We start from the raw sequence: 14,931 nt of genomic DNA on the forward strand, positions 1-14,931 counted from the left end.
ATTTGTCTTTTTCTCATTAATTTCAAGGAGTTCCATGGATACATACATATTTATTTATTTATTTATTTATTTATTTATTTATTTATTTTTAACGAAGAAAAAATTTATATCATTTGTAAGAAACTAGAAGGACCTGGAAAACATTATGTTAAGTGAGATTAGCCAGTCACAGAAAGTGAAGGGTCATATATTTTTTTCTAATATGCTGACACTAGGGAGTAATGGGGATACCGGTGGGACTCCAGATAATGGAGGGGAAACTTCAGTGGAGCCAGAGAGTGGCCTAGGGGAAGGGGAGGGAGAAAACGAGAATTAATGATGGAATTAGCCGCCATTGGCTTTGTGTCTATATGTGAAAATACCAGTGTTAATTTCAGTGACTTCTATGAGGAATGGGGGGTGGAAAGGGAAGCTGGGTGGGAGAACCACCAAGTACTCTGTGCATGTATGTCACTATCAACATGACTTACACTATGATGTGAGACTCTAATGCACCAATAAACTATATACAAAAAAAGAAAACAGATGAAATGGCACATACTCTAACTCTGCAAGAAAGACAACATACTTTTTCTGTAACAATATTTTCAAAATTCCATACATCTTGGGTAGTAGAGATCCAGATTCTATGAGCAGTTACAACCTTCAGTCCACAGTGATTTCAAGAGATAACATTTTGTTCTTCAGAATTCATCTTGATTTTTATTTTATTCCACTGAGATAGCCCATAATTAAGTGCATTTAGCTTATATAGTGCCAAAGCATAGGGGAAGAATATGCTCTCTGATACCAATGTGTTTGCAGGCATACAGTCATCCTATTTTATTCTTGGTCCATACTCCCAAGAATTCTCTCACTTCTGTGTGAATGGGTTCTTCAGGTCCAATGGCTTCTTTCCCAATTTCATTGCAACCCAGGGGGGATGGGAATCATTCTGTTGCTTTTTTCAATCCTACAACCTGAAAATCTCTGCAAACCAATTTTTTTTTAATTGGTGCACTGTATTCAAACATCTTAGTGGGATACAAACTTTTAAGACATACATGCACACATCACCCAGTCAGCCCCCACCAGATCCCCACCCCATTCTCTCCCCATCCCTCCGTCCCATGCTTGGCTTAGTGGTTGACATCTAGTATTATAACAATTTATCCAAAATTAAAAATGATAATCTCACATAACAGTTTCATTTGTCTGATACCAAGATTTTGATGACTTAAAGATAACATTTCAATATTTCTTTTTGCTTTCTTTCTTACCAGAGAATATTTTTTTCTATTTTTTAGGTGAAACTATCATATATTTATATATTTATTTTTCAGAAAAAATCTATCCTAATATGGAATATGGATTCTAGATACCCAAAACTATCTTGAAAAAGAACAAAGCTAGAAGCTATATATTTTCTGATTTCAAACCATATAAAGCTACTATAATTGAAACAGTGTAGTACTGTTCTAAAGGCAGATATATAAACCATTGGAGTTAAATAAAAGCCTAGAGCTAAATTCTTCCCTATATTGTCAAGTTATTTTTGACAAGGTTTCCACGAACATTTGGTGGTAGAAATAATAATCTTTTAACTAAATATTGTTGAAAAATAATAAATACATGGAAAAGAATAAAATTGGACCCTTACCTAATCCCATATACAAGTATTAACTCAAAATAGATAAAAGACCTAAATATAAATCTTAAGACTATAAACTTTTAGAAGAAAATCTGGGTCATAAAACCTCACAACATTGAAATTGGCAGTGATTTCTTGGATATGATTTCAATGGCACAGGCAACAGAAGAGTATACAAACTCCCTAAAAAATAAAAAAATATTGTATATCCAAAGACAATGTAAACAGAGTTAACAGTTACTAATAGAATGGGAAAAATATTTCCAAATGCTCTATCTGAAGGTATATTAATATTCCAACTAGAAATCCTAAAAATTAACAACAATAAAGGCAAACAATACCATTTAGAGATAGGTAAAAGACTAACATAAATAATGAATCTCCACAGATAACCAATCTTAGTTGTCTGTTGGATGGAAACTCTTGTTTCTCTGGTTCTGGTGTGTGTTACCTATTTCTTCTTTGTAGTTAATCTCTTTGAGTATTTTCTCTAGTGCTGGTTTTGAAGACATAAATTCCTTCAGTTTCTGTTTGTCATGGAAGCTTCTTATTTCTCCATCTAATTTTTTTTTTATTGGTGCACTGTATTCATACATAATAGTAGGATACATACTTTTGTAGACATACATTCACACTTTTCCCAGTCAGCCCCCACCCAATACCCACCCCATTCTCTCCCTATCCCTCCCTCCCATGCTCGGCTTAGTAGTTGACATCTAGTATTATAGCAATTTATCCAAAATTAAAAATGATAATCTCACATAACAGTTTCATTTGTCTGATACCAAGCTTTTGATGACTTAAAGATAACATTTCAATATTTTTTTGCTTTCTTTCTTACCAGAGAATATTTTTTTCTATTTTTTAGGTGAAACTATCATATATTTATATATATATATTTCAGAAAAAAATCTATCCTAATATGGAATATGGAGTCTAGGTACCCAAAACGATCTTGAAAAAGAACAAAGCTAGAAGATATATATTTTCTGATTTCAAACCATATAAAGCTACAATAATTGAAACAGTGTAGTACTATTCTAAAGGCAGATATATAAACCATTGGAGTTAAATAAAAGCCTAGAGCTAAATTCTTCCCTATATTGTCAAGTTATTTTTGACAAGGTTTCCACGAACATTTGGTGGTGAAAATGATAATCTTTTAACTAAATATTGTTAAAAAATAATAATTACATGGAAAAGAATAAAATTGGACCCTTATCTAATCCCACATACAAATATTAACTCAAAATAGATAATAGACCTAAATATAAATCTTAAGACTATAAACTTTTAGGAGAAAATCTGGGTCATAAAACCTCACAACATTGAAATTGGCAGTGATTTCTTGATTATGATTTCAATGGCACAGGCAACAGAGGAGTATACAGACTCCCTAAAAAATAAAAAATAAAAAATTGTATATCCAAAGACAATGTAAACAGAGTTAACAGTTACTAATAGAATGGGATAAAATATTTCCAATTGCTATATCTGAAGGTATATTAATATTCCAACTAGAAATCCTAAAAAATAACAACAATAAAGGCAAACAATACCATTTAGAGATAGGTAAAAGACTAACATAAATAATGAATCTCCACAGATAACCAATCTTAATTGTCTGTTGGATGGAAACTCTTGTTTCTCTGGTTCTGGTGTGTGTTACCTATTTCTTCTTTGTAGTTAATCTCTTTGAGTATTTTCTCTAGTGCTGGTTTTGAAGACATAAATTCCTTCAGTTTCTGTCTGTCATGGAAGCTTCTTATTTCTCCATCTAATTTGATAGAAAGTTTTGCTGGGTAGGAAATTTTTGGCTGGAAGTTGTTTTCTTTCAGAGTTTGGAATATGTTACTCCAAGCCCTTCTGGCTCTCATGACTTGGTTTGGGAAGTCTGGAGTGATTCTAATTGGTTTGCCTCTGAATGTCACTTGGCCCTTTGCTTTTGTTGCCTTTAAGATTCTCTGCTTGGCTTCCACATTGGTCATTTTGACAATTATGTGGCGTGGGGATCCTCTTCTTCGATCCTGTCTAAAGGGAATTCTATAAGTTTCCTGGACCTTTGTATCAACCTCTTGCTCTATGTTTGGAAAATTTTCTGCTATTACTTCCTTGAAGAGATTGTTGATCCCTTTGGTTTCACTTTCTTTTCCCTCCTCTATTCCAATTATTCTTAGGTTAGCTCTGTTAAAATGGGCCCATATTTCTTCAATATCAGATTCCTATTGTCGGATATTTTTTTCTAGATTAGAAACTATGAGTTCATTTTTGGATTGCTCATCTTCTAAGAGCGAGATTCTGTTCTCCATGTGGTCTAATCAGTTGTTTGTGCTTTGAATTGAGGCCTTTACTTCATTAATTGCATCCTTTATCTCTTTTTGGCTCTCTCTGAGTTCTTTTCGAAGCACCTCTATTATTTCTACAGTTATTTTCCTGATTTGATCTTCTAGAAATCTCTGATTTTCTGTTTTATCGGGTTCTGATGTTGTGGGGTTGTGGGCATTAATTGCGCCAGTATTATTCCTCTTTCCCATGATTTCCGATGTTTGTGCCTTCTCTGGGTTCTTCCCTTGGGTCACTATGACTTCACTTAAGGTGTTCTGGATCTCGAGTCAGTAGTATTTCAGACCCCACTACTTCTTTACTGGGTTGTATCACAGAGTCTCTGACCCAGAGAGTCGATAGAGGCTGCTGTAGACTGTGGGGGATGCCAGGTTGCACGTTCTCCTATGGTGTGATATCTCTGCCACCGCCCCTCCCCCACTGGGTCAAGTCCCAGGGTGTACATTACTGGGATTTCTCCTCTGTGGCCCGCAATTTGACTCACTGTTCTTGAGTACGCAGATGTAGCTGTACTGGCCTCGCTGAATTCGGTGCTGCTGCCGCTGGTGTCAATATGGTGCCGCTGCTACGCCCTTGGCTATGGGGCTGGCGTTTTTCTTCTTGATTTTGATTTCTACTCTGAATCCCTGCAGCGTGTGCTGAGCTTGGCCACTGGGAGCTTTAGATGCTCTCTGCGCGGAGAAATCCTGCCTAGCTGTTCCGCAGTGGCTCACCTCGGCTTGCTGTAGCTGTCCCGTGAATTCGCCCGTGCCTCCGGCAGTATGGCGCTGCTGCCGCGTCTGCAGTGTCCTCGGGCGCGAGGCCGGTGTATCTCCTCCGTGGCTCTGTTCTCAGTCCACTTTCTCTCTGGAGCCTGGTGATTTTTTGTTTCACTGGTGATGGTGTTTTCTGGCTATGAAAGGCGCTGATTTTGTGGTAATGGAGATTTGTTGTTAGCGGGGCTCTTAAGCCCCGCTTTTCTCGGTCGCCATCTTCCCGGAAGTCTCTCCATCTAATTTGATAGAAAGTTTTGCTGGGTAGAAAATTTTTGGCTGGAAGTTGTTTTTTTTCAGAGTTTGGAATATGATACTCCAAGCCCTTCTGGCTCTCATGACTTGGTTTGGGAAGTCTGGAGTGATTCTAATTGATTTGCCTCTGAATGTCACTTGGCCCTTTGTTTTTGTTGCCTTTAAGATTCTCTGCTTGGCTTCCACATTGGTCATTTTGACAATTATGTGGCGTGGGGATCCTCTTCTCCGATCCTGTCTAAAGGGAGTTCTATAAGTTTTCTGGACCTGTGTATCAACCTCTTGCTCTATGTTTGGAAAATTTTCTGCTATTACTTCCTTGAAGAGATTGTTGATCCCTTTGGTTTCACTTTCTTTTCCCTCCTCTATTCCAATTATTCTTAGGTTAGCTCTCTTAAAATGGGCCCATATTTCTTCAATGTCAGATTCCTGCTGTTGGATATTTTTTTTCTAGATTAGAAACTATGCGTTCATTTTTGGAATGATCATCTTCTAAAAGTGAGATTCTGTTCTCCATGTGTTCTAATCGGTTGTTTGTGCTTTGAATTGAGGCCTTTACTTCATTAATTGCATCCTTTATCTCTTTTTGGCTCTCTCTGAGTTCTTTTCGAAGCACCTCTATTATTTCTACACTTATTTTCCTGATTTGATCTTCTAGAAATCTCTGATTTTCTGTTTTATCGGGTTCTGATGTTGTGGGGTTGTGGGCATTAATTGCTCCAGTGTTATTCCTCTTTCTCATGATTTTGGAAGTTTGTGCCTTCTCTGGGTTCTTCCCTTGGGTCACTATGACTTCACTTAAGGAGCTCTGGATCTCGAGTCTGTAGTATCCCAGACCCCACTACTTCTTTACTGGGTTGTATCACAGAGTCTCCGACCCAGGGAGTAGATAGAGGCTGCTTTAAACTTTGGGGGATGCCAGGTTGCACGTTCTCCTATGGTGTGATATCTCTGCCACCGCCCCTCCCCCACTGGGACAAGTCCCAGGGAGTACATTACTGGGATTTCTACTCTGTGGCCTGCAATTTGACTCACTGTTCTTGAGTTCGCCGACGTAGCTGTACTGGACTCAGTGAATTCGCTGCTGCTGCTGCCGGTGGCAATATGGCACTGCTGCCACGCCCTCGGCTGTGAGGCTGGCTTATTTCTTTTAGGTTTTGAGTTCCACTCTGAGTCCCTGCAGCGTGTGCTGAGCTCAGCCACTGGGAGCTTTAGATGTTCCCTGCGCTGAAAAATCCCACCTGGCTGTTCCGCAGCGGCTCACCTCGGCTTGCTGTAGCCGTCTGGTGAATTCGCCGCTGCCGCCGGCAGTATGGCGCTGCTGCCGCGTCCTCGGGCGTGAGGCGGGTGTATCTCCTCTGTGGCTCTGAGCTCTGTTCTCAGTCCGCTTTCTCTCTGGAGCCTGGTGATTTTTTTGTTTCTCTGGTGATGGTGTTTTCTGGCTATGAAAGGTGCTGATTTTGTGGTAATGGAGATTGGTTGTTAGCAGGGCTCTTAAGCCCCGCTTTTCTCGTTCGCCATCTTCCCGGAAGTCTCGATACATATTTATTATACAGTGAGCTCTTTCACTATTATATGTGAAAATATTTTTAATCCTGTGGTTTGTTTTTTCATTCCTTAAGGTTGTAGTTTAATAACCAAATGTTCTTTTTTAACTTTTTGGGCACATTTTAATTATACAACTTTGTGAGGTTCAAAGTGATGCTTTATACATGCACACAGTACTTGGTGTTTTTCCCTCCTCCCTCCCCTTCCTCCGCATACATGTTAGTGAGATTGATACTGATGCCTTTGTATGTGGACATGACATTATTTGAACTGTTTCCCTCCTCAAGCCTCCTTTTTACCTCCCTGCCACCCTATTATTATTTCCTTCTACTATTCTATTGGTCTCTCTAATTTATCATATTTTTATATTAATATAGGCAATTTAAAATATTTTCTTTATAATTAGCACTTTTGAAAATTACCAGCTTTTGTTTCGCTGTCATCTTAGATGGTATATTCCCATTCTAAATGCTTTTTATTTTCCCTCCACTCATCACTTATCGTCTAGGTGTGCTCCCAGGAGCTGCACACGTTTGTGCTTCAGCGTTGTCTTCTGGAGAAACCAGGTAAGGATGGTGCACTTTGAATTGAGCACAAAGATGTATTTTTTTTCTAGTCTGTCTGTCACTTAATTGGTGCTTTACACTGTTTGTCATAACATAATTACTGATGTATTTAGGTTTAAATTATACTACTTACATGTTCTGTTTATTGTTTTTTTGCCTGCTTTGTCCTTATTAGATTATATTTTATAATTTGGTCTAGGAGTTACACATAGTCCTTTATAGGTAAATTAAGACACATATTGCTGTGTAATGATTAAATGAAGGTAATCATAAATACTATTTTCTCAAACGCTTATCAATTCTATATGTTGTAAACCTTTAGACTCCTTTGGTTATTTTTAAATATGTCATAAATTGTTGTAGACTATAGTTACCATACTATACTACAGGACAGTAGAAGAGCTAGAAACTGTATTTTAATACCCTTTCTCTGTTCTCCCTGTCCTTCTTTCTTCCCAGTCTCTAGCGATTACTCTCTTCTATGAGATCAAGTATCATTAAAATTTTTATTGGTCATTTTAGAAATTTCAGTATATACATATTTGGCTTGTCAAAGTCTAAAGTTAGTTGGGAATTTTACTCTTTCTTAGATGATATAAAAGTCATAGCACATTTCATTTGTCAACCCACCAAAGTACTATTGCTACTGCTTATTTTATTTCTATTTACATTTCAACCTATACAAGGCATTATTACTGTTGTTTTAAACCATTAATATTTTCTTAGCATGCAGTTTTTCAAATGTAGATGCAAGAAAAGGATTTGTCTATTTTAGAAATGATACCAAGAAGAATTGCAGAAAATAAGGAAAGGAATGAGAAACAGTTAATAAAGGCTGCATCAATGAGAGATTACTGTGGTAGATGACTGTGGCGCAATACTATTTCACAAAGAAACCAAGGAGAGCACATCTCAGAACCATCCCACTGAATGATGGCAGTCCCAAGGTTTGTAGTCACCAGCAACCATCTTTTATTGGTTGGGAATTGCTCCTGAGGTGTTAATCCCCTCATACCTTTAGACTGTACCTGCTTATAGCTGAGTGTACATAGCTGAGGTGCAGAGAAATCTCTGGGCAGAGCAGAAGGGAGAAACAATGTTCTTGGAAAGAAAGCTGTGGGTGTGCTGGAAACTGCCACTGTGATTGCTATGGGAAATGGATCAGAGAATCCATAAAGCACTCATTTCATTATGTAGATGTGTTCATCCTATATTATTTTTCTCTCTGTTATTGATGCTTGAATTGGTAACTGCTCTCAACTTCTGAAAAGTAAAAACAAAACAAAACAAAACAAACAAACAAACAAAAAACTCCTTTTTCACTTCCTGGGAATTTTAGTGCACTAAGCTGTAGACCACACTGCTGCAGGTGGTCCCACTGAGAAGGAGTCAGACATTGCCTCCACTCCTGACTCACAGCCTCTCTGTTTATAGGCCTATTTTTCTGGCACTGGTGTGGCTAAGATCAGGAGCTGGCACCCCTGATCCTAGTTCTTCAGGATCCTTAATGTCTCTGCTGTTCTAGATGCTCCCTGGAGGGCACAGACACGCGCAAAGCTTCACACAGTTTGCCCCCTGCCATAGCAATGTCCATCCAAGCCTCCCCTCAGCCGTCCTAGCCTTTCATTCTCCAAAGGTCTAAAGTGATTTATTTTTTCTTTCTCTTTTGGAAGGGATGCACTGCTTTTCCACATGGAAACATGACAGAATTACATGATAGAATTGATACCTCTGCATCTTTGTTTTTTTAAAAAAATCGTACTCTAGGGGTAGCACAATATCTGTAATTGCAAACAGGATGTGGCATAGCTTTTGAGAACATGGCAGAACGTTTGTTGTGAATAGTAACAGGGGCTTCCCTTAGTCCTTTCTACCCTGATAGTGATTATTACAAAGGTCATAAAACTAATTTGAGTCTTCTGATAGTTGCTAAATTCTGTTTACACACCCAGAAACTGGGGAAATCAGCGAGAGTGGGTCCATAGACTCCTTGAAACTAATACTTTTAGTCTAATAGGAATTCTGTGTTCCCTCATATCAGTGTTAGCTCTGACACAGTTACTATGATCATGGATTAACTGGGCCCTCTGCTTAGAGTTCCTACATGACTGTAATCCAGTTCAAACAGTGCTTGAGTCTCATCTGAGACACAACTGTGGAAGGACCTGCAGTATTTACTTTCTTATGGGCTGTTCTACAGGACTTGAGACCCTTACTAACTGCTGGCTGGAGACTCCCTAAGCCATTGTCACCTTCCCACCATTTGGTTTGCTTCATCCAGACCAGCAAGAGGGACTCTTCTGGCAAGATATAAATAGCATTTTTTTAGCTTATCCACAGAAATAATCCCTATCAGTTTCCCATATTCTAGTGGTTAAAATAAAGTCCCTGCACTCTTCCATTCTTAAGACAGGGCTTAAATGCCAGCAGAGAGATCACTAGGGCCATTTTGGAGGCTGTCATCTTGCTGTCTGCTTTTCAGAGGACCCAAATTAACACACCTATTCTAAAAAAGTATTCTAAAAAAGTTTGTTTACTAGGATACTCGGAGTCTCACAAGGGGATAATCTCATTGAAAATGAAGTTGTGTTTACTTTATTAAAACAACAATTTTTGACAAATTAAATATAGTCAAGTTTATTTGAGTAGCCCCTCTCCAAAATGACAACATCACCATCCAAAAATTGCTCATAAGTTAGACAGCACTTAGAATCAACATATGTATATATTCACAATAATGTGGATAGTGAGAGGGAAGGAGGAGGGGCAGGCTAGCAGAGGGAAACACAGCATGTGCCGTGTGCATGTACATTTCTGTCACTCCGAATCTCATTATGACGTACAATTGCAATGCACTGATAAAAGTATGTTAAATGCATACATTTATTATTTATCAATATAAATCTACTAAATATATAACTATAGTATTTATTAATATAACTTATAAAGATTGTTTTTGGTGCTGGGGATGGAACCCAGGGGCATTTTACTTCCAAGCTACACCCCCAGCCCTTTTCTTTTCCATACTACCTCTGAGCTACACCCCAGCCTTATTTTTTATTCTTTATTTCTAAACAGGGTCTCACTGAGTTGCAGAGGGCCTAAGTAGCTGAGGCTGACCACAAACCTGGATCCTCCTGTCTCAGCCTCTCAAATGCTGGGATACAAGTGTGCACCACCATGCCTGGCTTAAATATATTTAAACTATATATTCAGTGCCATATATAATAATATAATACATAGTAGTATTATATAGAATATTATTACATATACAATATAACTAATAATACATTAATAATATGAATATATTAATAATAATATATGTATAATTAGTTATATAGTATATGTAATACTATTATATATAGCAATATATAATATATAATATGTTAATAAATATTAATATATTCCATATACTAATATATGCTTACTATATATAACAGTATTGTATATATGTGTGAATATATATTAGTAAAGCAGTTTCTTGATTGGTTTAGAGGTGGCATTTTTCTTATTTGGATATGATCTGTTCAGTTAGCAGTCTGTGATTAGTTGAAGCTCAGCTGCTTGTGATTGGCTGAGACCTGGCTCCATGTTACAAAATTTAGTTAGGATTCATTAGTTAGGTTGTAATTCATTCCATAAGAACTAAAAGTGTGAAAACCTCTTCAGGCCAATGGCCTACTGCTTATTTAACTTAGTAGCTATTTCAATGTGTCTGGAGAAATGAGATCTTAAAAATAGTTGTTTCATATGAGACCTGGCATTCTGTCATATTTACTAGTATTTCATTCTCTTCCTCTGTAAATACAACTCTGAGAAAACACATCATTTATACTGCTGGTAAAAATAATTAAATTAATAGATTCTAATTCCACAGCTGTGACTACAAGTTGGATGGAACTCAAATTGATACTACTATAGGGGTAGTAGTTCCTTGGTCAAGGTAGGAAGGTAATGTACTTTTTCTTTTTGTAAGTATAAAAGTTTTGTTTTATAACAATTGCACAAACAGATGTTAAAGGAATCCCTTCTACTAATAGCAAAGTCTTCAGGACTGGTACATGGGAATGTGTGTTGGAAGAAGTATTAAAAACACTCGAGCCGGGCGTGGTGGCACATGCTTGTAATCTGCTTGGGAGGTGGAGACAGGCGGATTGTGCAAGTTCGAAGCCAGCCTTGCTGGTGTAAGAAACCCTGTTTCCAAATAAAAATATTAAAAAATAGGTGTCTGGGAGTGTAGCTGGAGGTGGAAGGGCTTCCAGGAACCCCAGTACCATAAAAAAAAAAAAAAAACTCTTGAAAGGTAAAGTGTACAATGGGCTTCATTTGTTGTGGCAAAGTATAATACTATGCAAATACTAATAAATTAATTTCAATTCCTGTAATCCTAGATTAATAAGATTTTTTTTTTAATTTGGGAGATAACTCAGTATTACAAGAAGCAAACAGAAGAACGTATTCTTTTAGATTCTGTGAATAGCAAAACCAAGACCAAAGTCATTTATTTTCTTTTAATGAATATATGGAGAATAGAATAGAGACCAAGTTTATGCTTTACCCCTATGGCCAGTAAACTGTTCTTTCTTTCATAATATGTATATTTTGGATCTCGGAATTACCAGAGGGAATTTGACAAATTGGCAGGGTTTCAGAGAAAAGTGACTGTGGTATCAAAAGAGTAAAGGCTCTGTAGAAAGGTAAGAACTAAATAAGAAAATCTAGGTATAATTCCATGGGGATAACGGGCTTTTAAAAACACTTTGTCCAAAATAGATATGAAAAAGAAGAAAAAAACTGAAGTTAGGACAGGAAAATTTCAGACTGACTATCCAAGGCCAGGGTTTGAGGATAGAGCCACTATTTCCTTTAATAGGAAATAGTGAAAGTTCATTGTGTGAGACAATGAAAACTTAGAACAGCTGTGGTGTTCCAGAATGCACCCAAAGTAACCCCAGCAGGTCTCCAGGGAGTAGCCTGACCTACGTAGTAATTTCCAGCTCCAACTTAGAATCTCTATTATTGCATTAGTTTTGTGGGTTGGCTCCAGACATAGTTTACAATGGTAAGGCTATTATTTCCTATAGTTGAATCCATATTTTTGCGGGCTGCCTCATGTTCAGGGCTGCTAGACCCTTTTATCTTCTTCATGGCTCTGGGGAACCTGATGGAAATGTTCATGATGCAGTATGGACAGTTTTCAACATAAAATCCTGCCGTGGCATATGTGACATTCATACCAAGGATATCCATTGCTCACAGTTACCTGTGAGTCCAGACTGATCCAGGAATGTTCTTCTATGTGACCAAAAAACCTAAAGTGAGATATAGCCTCTTTTATGAGGTGAAAGATTTAGGGGGTTAAAATCATACAGAAATATCTTGTGAGTTTAAGTGAAAATTTTAGTTGGTAGTATACATAAATGACAGAGGAAAGGTGGGATTACTTGCCTTTTATGAGCGTGTGTGCAATCAGTTTACTATTGTCATGCAAAATTTTTCATTTGCTTTCTTGGATAACTCCATTTCACTTTATTCCAGTTTTAAAGGTTTAAGCTGAAAAGCATAAGTTGCAGAGGTATAAGTTATAGTTGGCTTTAGCATTCAAGGATGGGGTTCCTAAGTCCCAGAAGCTGCCGAGATAGCCTTTATCATGCATGCGCACCGTGTCACATGCAAATCTGGGGGACATCACGTGTTTCTTGGTATAATCCATCAAGTCACTTTGGCACCCTGAGACATACAGTGAGTGGTCAAGGATCATATATGCTGTTTCTCTTTTGACTGTTTCCCACAATTAACTTTCTTCTACTCAAACTTCCCTTTGCATCTGTCTAAATGTAAATATTATATATTGAGTTCTGGACATTTCTGATAATACAGCTCCAATTTGACTTTCTTTCAAAAGTTCTTTTTTTTTTGGTGGTACTGGGGTTCCTGGAAGCCCTTCTATCTCTGGGCTACACTCCCAGACCTATTTTTACATTTTTATTTGGAAACAGGGTCTCCTAAGCCAGCGCGCGTGGCTGGCTTTGAACCTGTGTGATCCTCCTGTTTCTGCCTCCCAAGTGCGGGGATTACAAGCGTGCGCCACCACGCCCGGCAAAAAGTTGTTTTTTTTTTAAGAAAAAATTACTTGCATACTTGTTGAGAATATATAGGGAAAATAAAAATGCAGTGGGGAAACTGTAAAATTTAGTTTGACTTCTTGCAAGTTATCTAGCTTCTCTGGACTTCATCTATATAAAAAAGTTGCTAAGTCAGATGAAGTGAAGCACATCCATAATCTTAGAACCTAGGAGGCTGAGACAGGAGGATCACAGGTTTGAGGTTTTCTTAGCAAATTACAGAAACGTGTTTCACAAACTAAAAGGAGATGGGTGTGGTGGTACATGCCTATAATCCCAGTCCTTGGGAGGCCAAGACAGGATTGTGGGTTTGAGGCCACACTCAGTAACTTAGTGAGACTCTCAGCAAATTAGTGAGACCCTGTATCAAAATAAAAATTAAAATGGGGCTGGCAGGAGGTATAGCTCATAGGTAGAGCATCCCTGGATTCATTCCTCAGTAACACACACACACACACACACACACACATAGGGCTGGAGTATATCTTGGGGGTACAATATCCCTGAGTTAAACCCTCAGCACATACACACAAAAGTCAGTAATCTCTCAAGTCCTTTTAAGCATTATCTGGTTATTACTGTTATCGTGATTTCTGATCCTATAACATATAATGATACCATAAATAAATTTTATTATAGGCAATACATATGTTCCAGTATTTCACATTTGAGTGTATACTTCATGTTAGGTACTGTGCTGATGCTGGGGATGCAAAGGTAACCAATGCATGGTCCTTACCCCCAAGAAGTTTATCTTCTCATGGTGACAGATAATGAACAGGAAGTTCTTTCCATATGGTGAAGGCAGTGATGGAGGTGATGCCTGCATTCAAGCTGCCTTGCCAAGGGAGGGGCAGATGCACTTGTTGGCCAGTGCCTTCAGTTTGTTGAGGAGGTGTGAGCGAGATACAGAGGCCTGGGGATGCTCACCCTCAACTCAGCGGCTTCCTTGCACACCCACAACCCTCTGCACTGGAGCTGGAGCCCTGCCTCTGCCCGGCATTAGGATGGACCCCGCATCATCATGGGCACTCCCATCCCATCCCTCATAATGTCCTTAGGAAAGATTCCTTCTGAGCGTGAAAGGTATTATATTTTATGTATGTAAACAAACATTGTACAAAACAGCTATGTATAAAAGTCCTGGATTGCCTGTAATACTTGCCATCTGCCATTTGGCTTTGAAGATGCTGATGCAGATATATTAACTTTTGAATGATTGGAAGTAAGTTGGGCAATCTAGTAGAGAACAGTTGCTGCAGGAATTACTTCTGCAGAAATAGAAAAACTTTGATACTTTGAAAACAGAGAGAAGAATTCTTTGAATAATCACAGAAATTTGAGCTAGAGAATATCTTTCTAAAATGCAGCTTTGTTATTTCCTAGTAAATGTAGTGCTTACTACTGCCAGGAAACACTAGTAACCATATCCTTCATGGGCTGTAATCTGGGATTCAGTTATTTGGAGTTGGGACAATTGACTTAACTTTTTAACTTCTTTCTCCCTCAGTTTTTCAACTGTGAAAATGCAGGTTTGTGTTTTAGTACATATCTGAGAGAATTACATTAAAATATTCATAAATAACTTCAACAGAGGATGGCTTTATAAAATGTGTTAGCCTCGAAATTTGCCTTTGTATATGGTTTATTTGATGCCCTTTCACATTTAACATCTCATTTGATCTAGTTTTACCACAAAATGTTGTTAGTTG

The sequence above is a fragment of the Muscardinus avellanarius genome (genome assembly GCF_963383645.1).
Source record: "Muscardinus avellanarius genome assembly, chromosome: 6".
In the NCBI taxonomy this organism is placed as follows: Eukaryota; Metazoa; Chordata; class Mammalia; order Rodentia; family Gliridae; genus Muscardinus; species Muscardinus avellanarius.